The sequence below is a fragment of the Moschus berezovskii genome, chromosome 21 (genome assembly GCF_049115385.1).
Source record: "Moschus berezovskii isolate FMDL1 chromosome 21, NW_MosBer_1.0, whole genome shotgun sequence".
In the NCBI taxonomy this organism is placed as follows: domain Eukaryota; kingdom Metazoa; phylum Chordata; class Mammalia; order Artiodactyla; family Moschidae; genus Moschus; species Moschus berezovskii.
Genome location: NC_142480.1, coordinates 54,575,029 through 54,588,106, shown reverse-complemented (window position 1 = coordinate 54,588,106; position 13,078 = coordinate 54,575,029).

Sequence of the window (13,078 nt, the reverse complement as noted above, 5' to 3'; positions counted from 1 at the left end):
GAGAGTCAAGCAGCCAGCCATGCCCCAAGCCACAGGGTAGACCGCTGAAGCCAGGATTCCATTCTTCTAACAGAGCGAGTTTCATTTTATTTCACTAGCAGCAGCGTTACCCTGCTCATAGAAGTGATTAACTTGGTCAACAGGGTGTTTTAAACATGTTTTGAGCCAATATTTAAAAACTTGGAGAATTGTCACAGCCATCCAAAATAGGCTCCCCTCTTTAGCAGCTGGTGGGTTTTCTGCACAGCTCACTTCTGTGGGTTGTCAGTCGAGCCCCTTGGATGAAGAACTCGCCTCCAGTGCCCTGCAGTTTCAGCCACTCTCTCTACCCAGTGAGGATTGGGGTCAGCAGCCACTTACCACCTGCTCACACTGGTGCTTTCTTGACTGTAGAGGAGTTTATCCCTGAAAATAGGCCCTTATGAAAAATAAAAGTTACGCTTGGAGGGATGATGGAAGAGAGTATATGTTTCTTGTGAAAACGGAGTTTATGCCTATGCAATTGGTGTGAAAGTCACTCCTTCCCTGCTCCTCTGATAGATTTAGAAATGCTGCAGGTTATAAATAGCCTACTGATTCTTATAGGATTCTCTTTCTATGAATAATCAAATTTTATTTCTACTGTAGTATTTGATAAAATCATTGTGTTGCCAAGGGTTGAATTATAAAGCCAATTGATTCAGTGGGGATAAAAATGACTTGTGATCTAGAGTTTCAGACTGGCAATAACAACATTATTTTTCCTTCAGGGGTAAAAAGACTAAAGGTATTTTTAGAGCTGTAACAGAACAGCTATAAAAATCTGACATCACTGAGTGATCAGATTTGATCATAGGAGCTGATTTGTGGAAGTGACACCTTTTCCTTATTTTATTCCTAACATTACTATTATTGGCACAAAGATACTCTGACCTTATTCTCTCCACCATTATTGCCCGATGAGCAAAGTTCAAAGCCACCTGAACTGAATTGTCTTATGTCAGTGGTTTTCCCCCAGCCCGAGTTGCTGTTTCCAAATCCTCATTATAACATTATGAATACAGCTCCCAGGAATTCAAATCACATTCCCCAACCATCAACTAAGTTAATAACAAGTAGCATTATTCTTGCCTGGAAATGTCCATGGACAGAGGAGCCTGGCGGGCTACAGTCCATGGGGTCTCAGAGTCAGACACAACTGATCATGCATGCCTACCTACATAAATATACAGTGTTAGAAGTCCCATTTATAGAAGTAATACATGCTTTAAATTTTTTTTCTGAATATTCTCCAATGAGATTATTAGTACTGACAAAGGAAAGAGCAAGGAAGGAAGGTGGGGCGAGGAGAGAGGAGGGAAGGGAGGGAGAGAGGGCTAGAGAGAGCGAGGATGGAAAGAAGGAAGGAAAACAGCAAGCCTCTGTATGAGTTTGCTAGGGCTAAAACCATACCACAGATCACGTGGCTGAAACAACAGGAATTAATTTCCTCACAGTTTTGGAGGCTAGAAATCTATGATCAAGGTGTCAGTAGAATTGGTTCTCTTTGGGGCCATAAGGGAAGACCCTGTTCCAGCCCTCTCTCCTGGCTTGCACACGGAGGTCACTTCCCTCTGCCTTCACATGACCTTTCCTCTGTGTGTGTGTGTCCTAATCCCCTCTTCTTATAAGGACATCATATTGGATTAGGGCCCACCCTAAGAACCTCATTTTTATTCGATTATCTCTTTAAAGACTCTATCTCCCAATGAAGTGACATTCTCAGGAAGATATTACGGGTTAGAGCTTTAACATATCAATTTGGGAGCACACAGTTCACCCCATTAACAGTATCTGCCCTTCCATCAACTTATAGTGGGAATTAGGAAAACTTTGAAGTATGAAAGGCTTCCCTTGTGGCTCAGTTGGTAAAGAATCCGCCTTCAATGCGGGAGACTTGGGTTCGATCCCTGGGTCAGGAAGATCCCCTGGAGAAGGGAAAGGCTACACACTCCAGTATTCTGGCCCGGAGAATTCCATGGACTGTATAGTTCATGGGGTTGCAAAGAGTCGGACATGACTGAGCCACTTTCACTTTCACTGAAGTATAAAATGAAAGAAATCATTCATTCACATCCACAGTGAACCACTCTCAATATTTTAACTTTTTTTCTTCCCAGTTTCACTTGTCAGAATGTATTGTTTTTCTTACATGACTAAAATCATACTTTATACACAATTTTGATTCATATCTTAATCAAGTAATCTTATAAAATAGGCAGTTTGCAAGTTTTGCACATGTAAGGTTTTGATGTTATTTTCTCTAAGGTTGGGGATCACAGTAAAATTTGCCTTATAAAAACACTTTTAAAATCTGATCCTATTTTTTTGTACTGCTATAATTTTGTAGTTTAGTTTGAGATCTGAAAGCATGATACCACCAGTTTCATTCCTTTTGTTCAAGATTGTTTTGACTCTTAAGGACCTTTTGTGGTTCCAAACAAATTTTAGAATTATCTGGTCCAGTTCTGTGAAATAGCCCATAGGAATTTTGATAGGGACTACATTGAGTCCGTAAACTGCTTTGGGTAGTAACACATTTTAACATTAAGTCTTTCAAACCATGAACATGGAATATCTTTCCATTTTTGAGTCATCTTCGGCTTATTTCATCAGTGTCTTATAGTTTTCAGTGTCCTTGTCTCCCACTCCTTGGTTAAATTTATTCCTAGGTATTTTATTCTTTTTGATTTGGTTGTAAATAGTTTGTATTCCTAAATTATCTTTCTGATAGTTTATTATTAGTGTGTGCCACCAGAGAAGGCAATGGCACCCCACTTCAGTACTCTTGCCTGGAAAATCCCACGGATGGAGGAGCCTGGTAGGCTGCAGTCCATGGGGTCACTAAAAGTCGGGCACGACTGAAGCAACTTCACTTTCACTTTTCACTTTCATGCATTGGATAAGGAAGTGGAAACCCACTCCAGTGTTCTTGCCTGGAGAATCCCAGGGACGGAGGAGTCTGGTGGGCTGCCATCTATGGGGTCGCACAGAGTCGGACATGACTGACATGACTTAGCCGCAACAGCAGCAGAAATGCTACAGATTGATTTTGTATCCTGCAACTTTACTGAATTCTTTAATTAGCTCTAAGAGGTTTGTGTGTATATGACTGTGGGGGTTTGTGGGTGTATGTGCATGCATGTCTGTGTAGTCTTCAGAATTCTTAATATATAGTGACATTTTTATCTCTTCCTTCCCATCTTGGATGATTTTATGTCTTTTTCTTGCCTAATTGTTGTGACTAGAACTTCTAATACTATGTTGAGTGAAAGTGGTGAGGGTGGTCATCCTTGTCTTGTTGCTGATCTACGAGGAAAAGCTCAGCTTTTCACCATTGAGTACAGTATTAGCTATGGGTTTGCCATATATGACTTTATAAATGTACAAGTACACTTCCTCGATATCCACTCTGTTGGAAGTTTTTTCATCGTAACTGGATGTTGAATTTTGTCAAATGCCATTTCTGCATTTATTGAGGGAATCATATGATTTTTATCTTCCATTTTGTTGTATCATGTTGATTGATTTGTGGATGATGAGTCATCCTTGCAACACTGAAGTAAATCCCACTTGATCATGGTAGATGATCCTTTTAATGTATTGTTGGGTTAGGCTTGCTGATATTTTGTTGAGGATTTTTGCAGCTACATTCATCAAGAATATTGACCTGTAATTTTCTTTTTTGTGGTATTGAGAGCTGACTTTGGTATCAGGGCAATACTGGTTTCGTATGTTTGGAAGGTTTTCCTTCTCTGCAATTTTTGGAAAAGTTTAAGAATAGAGATCAAATCTTTTAATGTTTTGTAGAGTTTGCCAGTGAAAGTATCTGGTCCTGGGCTTTTATTTTTGGGGAAACTTTCAATCTCCTTACTAGTAATTTCTACACTATGGTTTTCAATGTCTTCATAATTCAGTCTTGGATAATTGTATGTTTCTCACAATTTATCCATGAATGTCTGAAACAATTTAAAACTGAGATTCTGGTGTTTTTCTGAATTGGTAACTTGTAATATTTTTGTCAATTTTGTTTTTTGGTCATACTCTGCCCGGGCCTTTTATTTCATTCATGCATATTGGTATTTATGGTTTTTTAATAGGGTATAGAATTTATGATTTTTCAAATTTAATATGTTAATTTACTATACATCAATCTAGTATTTCTATGAGATTAATCTTTTTATATTAGTTGTTTACTCTTTCTCATTTTAAATATTTTATTCATTATTATTATTTTCTCTACTTTTTCATTCTTAGATATACCAAAAATTCATTAATTTTAATAGGGTTTTCAAAGACATCATAATATTTATTCAACATTTCCAAACTTTTTGTAAATTTGTCAAAATTTGTTTCTTCTTTTATCTTGTTTCAATTTTTCTCGAAATGTTTATCCTTTTATAATTTGAAAATTCTAACCAAACTCACATACTATTATTTTTAATAATAATAGTAAGGATTATTATTTTCTAAATAATTTATCTTAAGAGCTATATTATCAACTACTCATGATTTATATAGAAGAATGCAGCAATTTTACTTCTGTTGTTATTAAATATTCTGTCCTTATATTCCTAACTAAGTCCTTCAGCAGCACATTACCGCAGAGTGGGATTGTCCTTTTTTTCCTTGAGTTGTTTTGAGCTAACCCTTTAGAAAGGGATCCAACAGTAGGCCAATATTTTGAGATGCATTAGAGGACGGCTACAGAGCATGTTCCAGAGAAGGCAATGGCACCCCACTCCAGTACTCTTGCCTGGAAAATCACATGGATGGAAGAGCCTGGTAGGCTGCAGTCCATGGTGTCGCTAAGAGTCGCTGAGCGACTTCACTTTCACTTTTCACTTTCATGCATTGGAGAAGGAAATGGCAGCCCACTCCAGTGTTCTTGCCTGGAGGATCCCAGGGATGGGGGAGCCTGGTGGGCTGCAGTCCATGAGGTCGCTGAGGGTCGGACACGACTAAAGCGACTTAGCAGCAGCAGCAGCAGCACAGAGGATGCTGAGATTAACTGCTGCACACCTGCAGGGGTGCCCTTCACACTGTGAAGCCCTGGGGAGGACAGCAGCTTTATGAATGACGCCCCTTGAACTTCTGCTGTGTACGACCTGCAAGAAAGTGTTTAAGGTTGGTTTACGCTTTTTACCTCAGTAATTCAGTCCCAGAATTTTATCTTGAGAAACAATTCTGAGTGTTCATTCTTGTCCACGATAGTAAAACTGGGGACAGTTACTGTATACTACTTTTTAGTATCCACAATTAGAAATGATCATAAATGTTATAAACTTATGTGGTATATATGTCAAATACGTGAGCTGTTGCTGCTAAGTCACTTCAGTCGTATCCGACTCTGTGTGACCCCATAGACGGAAGCCCACCAGGCTCCCCTCTCCCTGGGATTCTCCAGGCAAGAACACTGGAGTGGGTTGCCATTTCCTTCTCACACAGTGTGTGAGCTGTTACACACTTATTAATAATAATAATTATGAAAAAACCCAAGCAAATAGCTCAGCTACAAAGCTAAGAATCATAAAGTATTACGTACTTTCTGATTTTAACATTTTATATCAATACTTATTCACATGACCAAAATGAACACATATTAAAAAATGCAAAAAGTTACAGATGGTTTTCTTTTGTAAGAGTAGTACCAAATGTTATAGTTGCATATAATCTTTTCTTTAATGGAAGCAAAAGAAAAGAGCTATGGCTTTCAGAAAATTAATATTTGGTGCTTTAAAAGTCAGAGCATTTTTCTTTAGACTGAAACGTACTTTTGTCAAAGGGCATTTCAAGTACAATGAGTGTTCTAGCCTAGTGTCCCCTTGCTGACTCATTGTAGAATAAGTGGCTCTGTTCCCCTTTGTCACAGGTTGATCTGGCCTCTTCCTGTCACTCTGGATCTTTGTACCCTTAGAAATTTTCCAAGATCCAATATGTGAAGCCTCCTCAACCAGCTAACCAAAATCCGCAAGTGTGGAGGCAGTTTTTTCTCTACCAGCAGTGACCATCCACAAGAAGGCTGGTTTTTTCACACTGTGGAGCAGAAATTGGCAGCAGGTGGTCTTCAGTCATTTCGACAACACCTCATTGGGCTGGCACCTCTTCCTAACACACAGCAGGAAAATTGCTCAGCTGTCAATCCATACTTGAGGACATGCTGGGTTTTTTTGAAGAATTTCCCTCAAAAGCCTGCCTAATTTATGATAAAGCTGTTGGCTGCCTTCGGACCTCAGTTAGAGCATTAAAACAATGTCATCAGGTTATTCAGTTTCATGCAGATGTTGTTTGAGATTAGCCTTGTCTTATTTTAAGAATCCAGGTTATGTGTATGATAGCATATGCTGAATTATAGTGTTAGACAATTACAAAGCAGATTTTCCCTATAGGATCTGCATAGATTCTCATCCTGACCCCAAGAACAGTACTCTTGTTAATGCTAGTCTCCTGAAAAAAAAAAAAAAAGAGAATGCTACATTTAAGTATACAAACAAGAGTTTTTAAGGAGTCTTTGCTGCTGCTGCTGCTGCTAAGTCGCTTCAGTCGTGTCCGACTCTGTGCGACCCCATAGACCCAGGTTCGATCCCTGGGTCGGGAAGATCCCCTGGAGAAGGAATGGTAACCCACTCCAGTATTCTTGCCTGGAGAATCCCATGGACAGAGATGCCTGGTAGGCTACAGTCCACGGGGTCGCAAAGAGTCGGACACGACTGAGCGACTTCACTCAATGACCTCTATGGAGAAAGAATCTAAAAAAGAGGAGATATAGGTATCGGTTCAGTCACTCACTCATGTCTGACTCTTTGTGATCCCATGGACTGCTGCATGCCAGGCCTCCCTGTCCATCACCAACTACTGGAGCTTACTAAAACTCATGTCCATTGAGTAGGTGGTGACATCCAACCATCTCATCCTTTCCTCCTGCCTTCAATCTTTCCCAGCATCAGGGTCTTTTCAAATGAGCCGGTTCTTCACATCAGGTGGCCAAAGTATTGGAGTTTCAGCTTCAACATCAGTCCTTCCAATGAATATTCAGGACTGATTTCATTTAAGATTGACTGGTTAGATCTCCTTGCAGTCCAAGGGACTCTCAAGAATCTTCTCCAACACCACAGTTCGAAAGCATCAATTCTTTGGTGCTCAACTTTCTTTACGGTCCAACTCTCACATCCATACATTACTACTGGAAAAATCATAGCTTTGATTAGACAGACCTTTCTTGTTAAAGTAATGTCTCTGCTTTCTAATATGCTGTCTAGGTTGGTCATAGCTTTTCTTCCAAGGAGTAAGCGTCTTTTAATTTCATGGCTGCAATCACAACCTGCAGTGATTTTAGAGCCCAGAAAAATAAAGTCAGCCACTGTTTCTACTGTTTCCCCATCTATTTGCCATGAAGTGATAGGACTAGATGTCATGATATTAGTTTTCTGAATGTTGAGTTTTAAGCCAACTTTTTCACTCTCCTCTTTCACTTTCATCAAGAGGCTCTTTAGTTCTTCTTCACTTTCTGCCCTAAGGGTGGTGTCATCTGCATATCTGAGGTTATTGACATTTCTCCCAGCAATTTTGCTTCTGGCTTGTGCTTCATCCAGCCCAGCATTTCACATGATGTACTCTGCATATAAGTTAAATAAGCAGGGTGACAATACACAGCCTTGATACACTCCTTTCCTGATTTGGAACCAGTCTGTTGTGCCTTGTCAAGTTCTAACTGTTGCTTCCTTACCTGCATATAGGTTTCTCAGGAGGCAGGTCAGATGGCCTGGTATTCCCATCTCTTTAAGAATTTTTCACAATTTGTTGTGATCCACACAGTTAGAGGCTTTGGCGTAGTCAATAAGGCAAAAGTGGATGTTTTTCTGGAACTCTCTTGCTTTTTCGATGATCCAGCAGATGTTGGCAATTTGATCTCTGGTTCTTCTGCCTTTTCTAAATCCAGTTTGAACATCTGAGAGTTCATGGTTCATGTACTGTCGAAGCCTGGCTTGGAGAATTTTGAGCATTACTTTGCTACCGTGTGAGATGAGTGCAATTGTGTGGTAGTTTGAGCATTCTTTGGCATTGCCTTTCTTTGGGATTGGAGTGAAAAGTGACCTTTTCCAGTCCTGTGGCCACTGCTGAGTTTTCCAAATTTGCTGGCATATTGAGTGCAGCACTTTCACAGCATCATCTTTTAGGATTTTAAATAACTGAAATTCCATCACCTCCACTAGCTTTGTTTGTAGTGATGTTTCCTGAGGCCCACTTGACTTCACATTCCAGGATGTCTGCCTTTAGGTAAGCGATCATACCATCGTGGTTATCTGGGTCATGAAGATCTTTTTGTATAGTTCTTCTGTGTATTCTTGCCATATACATACAGCTAATTCAGGGTTTCCCAGTTGGTGCTAGTGATAAAGAACCCACCTGCCAAGGCAGGGGACATAAGAGACATGGGTTGGACCCCTGGGTCTGGAAGATCTCCTGGAGGAGGGGAAGGCAACCCACTCCAGTATGCTTGCCTGGAGAATCCCATGAACGGAGGAGAATGGCAGATTATAGTCCTTGGAGTCACAAACAGCTGGACAAGACTGAAGAGGCTTAGCTTGGATGCACACATAGCTGATCCACTTTGCTGTACAATAGAAACTAACACAACATTGTAGAACAATTATAGTCCAATAAAATACAATTTTAAAGTCTTTAATCTCTGCCAGAGTATAGACATTGGTGACAGTTAACACTGGAACATTTGAAGAATAGATGTAAACATTTGATTCTAGGTGGATTTATTCCTCTGAACAATAAGCACCATAAATGATAAATGATAAATGTGACATCTTGATTCCACTAAAATCCCAAACCCTATTATTTAGAACCAATTGGGTGCTCTGTGGATGTTGCTTTCACATAAACTCAGAAGATAATCACTTAAAGAAATAATCGGTTTTTCAATTTATGAATTTGATGTAGTTGGTTGCCTCATGAAACTTTGGAGTCCTCTCTCATCTATGTTTTTTTTAAAATCAATTTTATACTTAATATATGTTACTAAAATGGAAAAATTTGGTCAAAAATCTTACATCTATGTGGATAATGCGTTCATAAGTTTCTTGAAGTTTTGAATCTTTTTATTTTTTTTCCTTTCATTTCCACTGCTCTATGTCTAGTCCTCATGCCTTGACTCAATGGGGCTAGAGATAGCCAGGAATTAGGAGATTTCTTACCTGAGGTTTTAACACTTGAATCAGAAAGGTGGCTTTCAGGAGTAAAATCTCATGCTCATGTCAGTCAGAACCAGGGAGAGTCTAGACTCAGGTCAGTAATCTACATGAACCAACCAGTGTGAACAGACAAATAAGATGAAGTTGGGGTGGGGAAATTTCAAAGGTCAGTGTTAGCTGAGAGAGTCTGAAGTGTGCCTGCCCTAAGGCAAAGTATGAGTGGTTCCCCTGTCCTTAGGTGGCTTGTCTGTCAATGCAGGAGGTACAAGAGATGCAGGTTTGATCCCTGGGTCTGGAAGATCCCCTGGAGTAGGAAATAGCACCCCACTCCATTATTCTTGCCTGGAAAATCCCATGGACAGAGGGGCCTGGCAGGCTACAGTCCACGGGACGGCAAAGATTTGGACACAACTGAGCATACACACACATGGATATGCAATGAATCTTAAAAGGAGGAGCTGCAGAGAGGTCAGTTCAGTTCAGTTCAGTTGCTCAGTCATGTCCGACTCTTTTGCGACTCCATGAACCGCAGCATGCCAGGCCTCCCTGTCCATCACCAACTCCCGGAGTCCGCCCAAACCCATGTCCATAAAGTTGCTGATGCCATCCAACCATCTCATCCTCTGTCACCCCTTCTCCTCCTGCCTTTAGTCTTTCCCCCAGCATCAGAGTCTTTTCAAATGACTCAGTTCTTTGCATCAGGTGACCAAAGTATTGGAGTTTCAGCTTCAGCATCAGTCCTTCCAATGAATATTCAGGGCTGATTTCATTTAGGGTGGACTGGTTGGTTCTCCTTGCAGTCCAAGGGACTCTCAAGAGTCTTTTCCAACACAACAATTCAAAAACATTAATTCTTCGGTGCTCAGCTTTCTTTATAGTCCACTTCTCACATCCATACATGACTATTGGAAAAAACATAGCCTTGACTAGATGGACCTTTGTTGGCAAAGTAATGTCTCTGCTTTTTAGTATGCTGTCTAGGTTGGTCATAACTTTTCTTCCAAGGGAGCAAGTGTCTTTTAATTTCATGGCTGCAGTTGCCATCTGCAGTGACTTTGGAGCCCCCAAAATAAAGTTTGTCAGTTTCTACTGTTTTCAGAGAGGTCAAGGGATCCTGAAAAAACTGGTATCTGGAATTTTCAGTTTCTATTTCCCACCAAGATACAATAGCTGCTGTTATTGTTGTTTACTTGTTAAGTCATGTCCAACTCTTGTTACCCCATGGACTGTAGCCTGCCAGAGTCCTCCGTCCATGGGACTTACCAGGCAAGAATACTGGAGAGGGTTGCCATTTATTTCTCCAGGGCATCTTCCCGACCCAGAGATTGAACCTGCATCTCCTGCATTGGCAGGCAGAGATTCTTTACCAGTGAGCCATGGGGGAAGCCTACAAAAGGTAAGTAATTACTTAAATACAGAAATGAGGTCCATATGCTGAACAAAAAATGTCTAATATGTACTAAAAGTGCCAATTATGGGATGGGCTTTTGCTAGACACTTTACATATATTTTCTTATTAATTCTTATAGTTATTCCTTGTGATACTATTATCAATATATAGATGAGAAAATTAATGTTTAGAGGGTTTAAGTTACTTTCCAAGGTTATGTTCATGACATGAGAATGCATTCCTAGGTCTATCAGATAACAAACTGTATAGCAAAGAGGTTTCCATAAAATGAGAGCTCTTCATCACAGTAGATATAGGGGACTAGTGAATTCATTCCGAGCCCGGTTAAGCTTAAAGTTTATCGGATATACTTTTATGGATGGAGAGTCAAGAGAATGCATTCTGCAGTAACAAATTTATGTCTCCTCCTATATTTTTAAAATTTTATTTATTCATTTTTGGGGGGCTGTGCTGGGTCTTTGTTGCTGCGTGGGTTGGTTTATTTTCTCTAGTTGCAGCAAGCAGGAGCTCCTGTCCAGCTGTGGTGGACAGGTTTCTCACGGCAGTGGCCTCTCTTGTTGCCGAGCACGGGCTCTGTGGCCTGCGGGCTTCAGCAGTTGCTGCATGTGGGCTCAGTAGTTGTGGCTCCTGGTCTCTAGAGCACAGACTGAATAGCTGTGGTGCACACTTATCACTGCTCTGCAGCATGTGGGATCTTTCAGGATCAGGGATCAAATCCTTGGATTCTTTACCACTGAGCCACCAAGGAAGCCCCTCCTCCTATATTTTTAATTGATGAGTTATATAAATGAAACCTATGTGTATCAAAGTTGTTCTGGAGATGATCTTAAGTGATTTATAGAAGACTCATGCTCTGGAAAAATACGCTTGGTGGGTAAATTGGCCCAGGCTCCTCTTGTGTCAGAGACAAAAATCACCCATTTTCTTGGGGAACGTTTCTCTACCGAACAGTTGGCACACTATGCATGCTGTTAAGTAATGTAAACCCCACTAACTTTATTATATAGTTACATTAGAGTGCTCAACACAATAAATCCAGATCCACAGCACTGGGAGACAGCATAAGCTGCCAGATTCTAAGCAGGTGAATACACCTTCCATGGTTGCTCACTGACATGTCCTCTCATGCCAGACTCCAACCACCACTTCAAATTGGATGTATCACCTTCTGTAATCAGACACTAGTAAACGCACCTGTTCTTCCCTTCATGGGGTGATGAGGTAATATCTAAATACAGGGCAGTATTGAGAGAACCCTAGAAGCTCTGAGTTTGCAAGGCTCTCAAGGACACTTTAGTACCTAGTGAATTATAACATTTACTCTGTACCCTTGAAGGAGGAAACAGACAGAACAGGCTGTATCTTGAAAACAGGACTCCATCTTGGGCCGGACTGTGGATTTTGATCTGTATGCCCAATATCTATGTAAATGACATGCCAACTGGGAAATCAGAACCACTCCCCCTCCACCATGGAAGAGTCCCAGGGCTCGTACCTAGACTCTCCGTAGCCTAAAACAATACCTTAATTATCTGTGTAACCAAATAGAATCACAAATTCTATTACGCTTATTGTGGTATGACCACAGGCCTATTGATAATTATCCGCTGTAACTACCTAGGCTTAAGGCATATGAATCACTGGTTAACTTTGATTGTATCTTTCTTTTCCTTTGTTCAGACTAGTTTTGTTAGGGGAAGCACACTGACTGAAACAGCCCACCCTGGCCAGGCCCTTTAGTAACCATTCGCATGAGTTGTTTTATGACAGGAGATCCTGGTAAGGATATGAAACTAATAAGCCACCACCAACCGGAAGAGTTCGGGAAATGTGAAAAGGAGACACGGGTGTCCATCCACTTCCCAGAATCCCTCTAGCCAGCATCCATCTTGGCTGAGCGATGTGTGCGCCACCAGGAAAGACTCTAAATTAGAGTGATTGGCCAAAGACCACCGGAAACTAATCCCATCACGGTAAAACCCGAGACTGCAAGCCACACGGCAGAGCAGTTCTCCCGGGTTCCCTTACCCTACTGCTCTCCACCCGGGTGCCCTTCCCAATAAAGTCTCTTGCTTTGTCAGCACGTGTCTCCTCAGACAATTCTTTTCCAAGTGTTAGACAAGAGCCTGCTCTTGGGGCCCTGAAGGGGGGCCTCCCCCTTCCTCAACAGTTTCAGGGAATTTGGGGAGGCGGATTTGTGAATGTACACTTAGGGGATATAAGGTTTTCACAAAAACTGGTTAGGGTCCTTGGCTAACAGGAGACTCTGCCTTGGGCCCACTGGTATAATAAACTGCACTCCGCTATCTGCATTGTCCTTCTGAGTGAGTTTGTTTCCTGGAACACGTGGCTACAACACCCTAACATGGACTGAGTGTTTCTATGTAAGAGCTTACCGAAAAATCTGAACAAAATTTTTGGCCAAACCAATAATCCTTTCTTACCC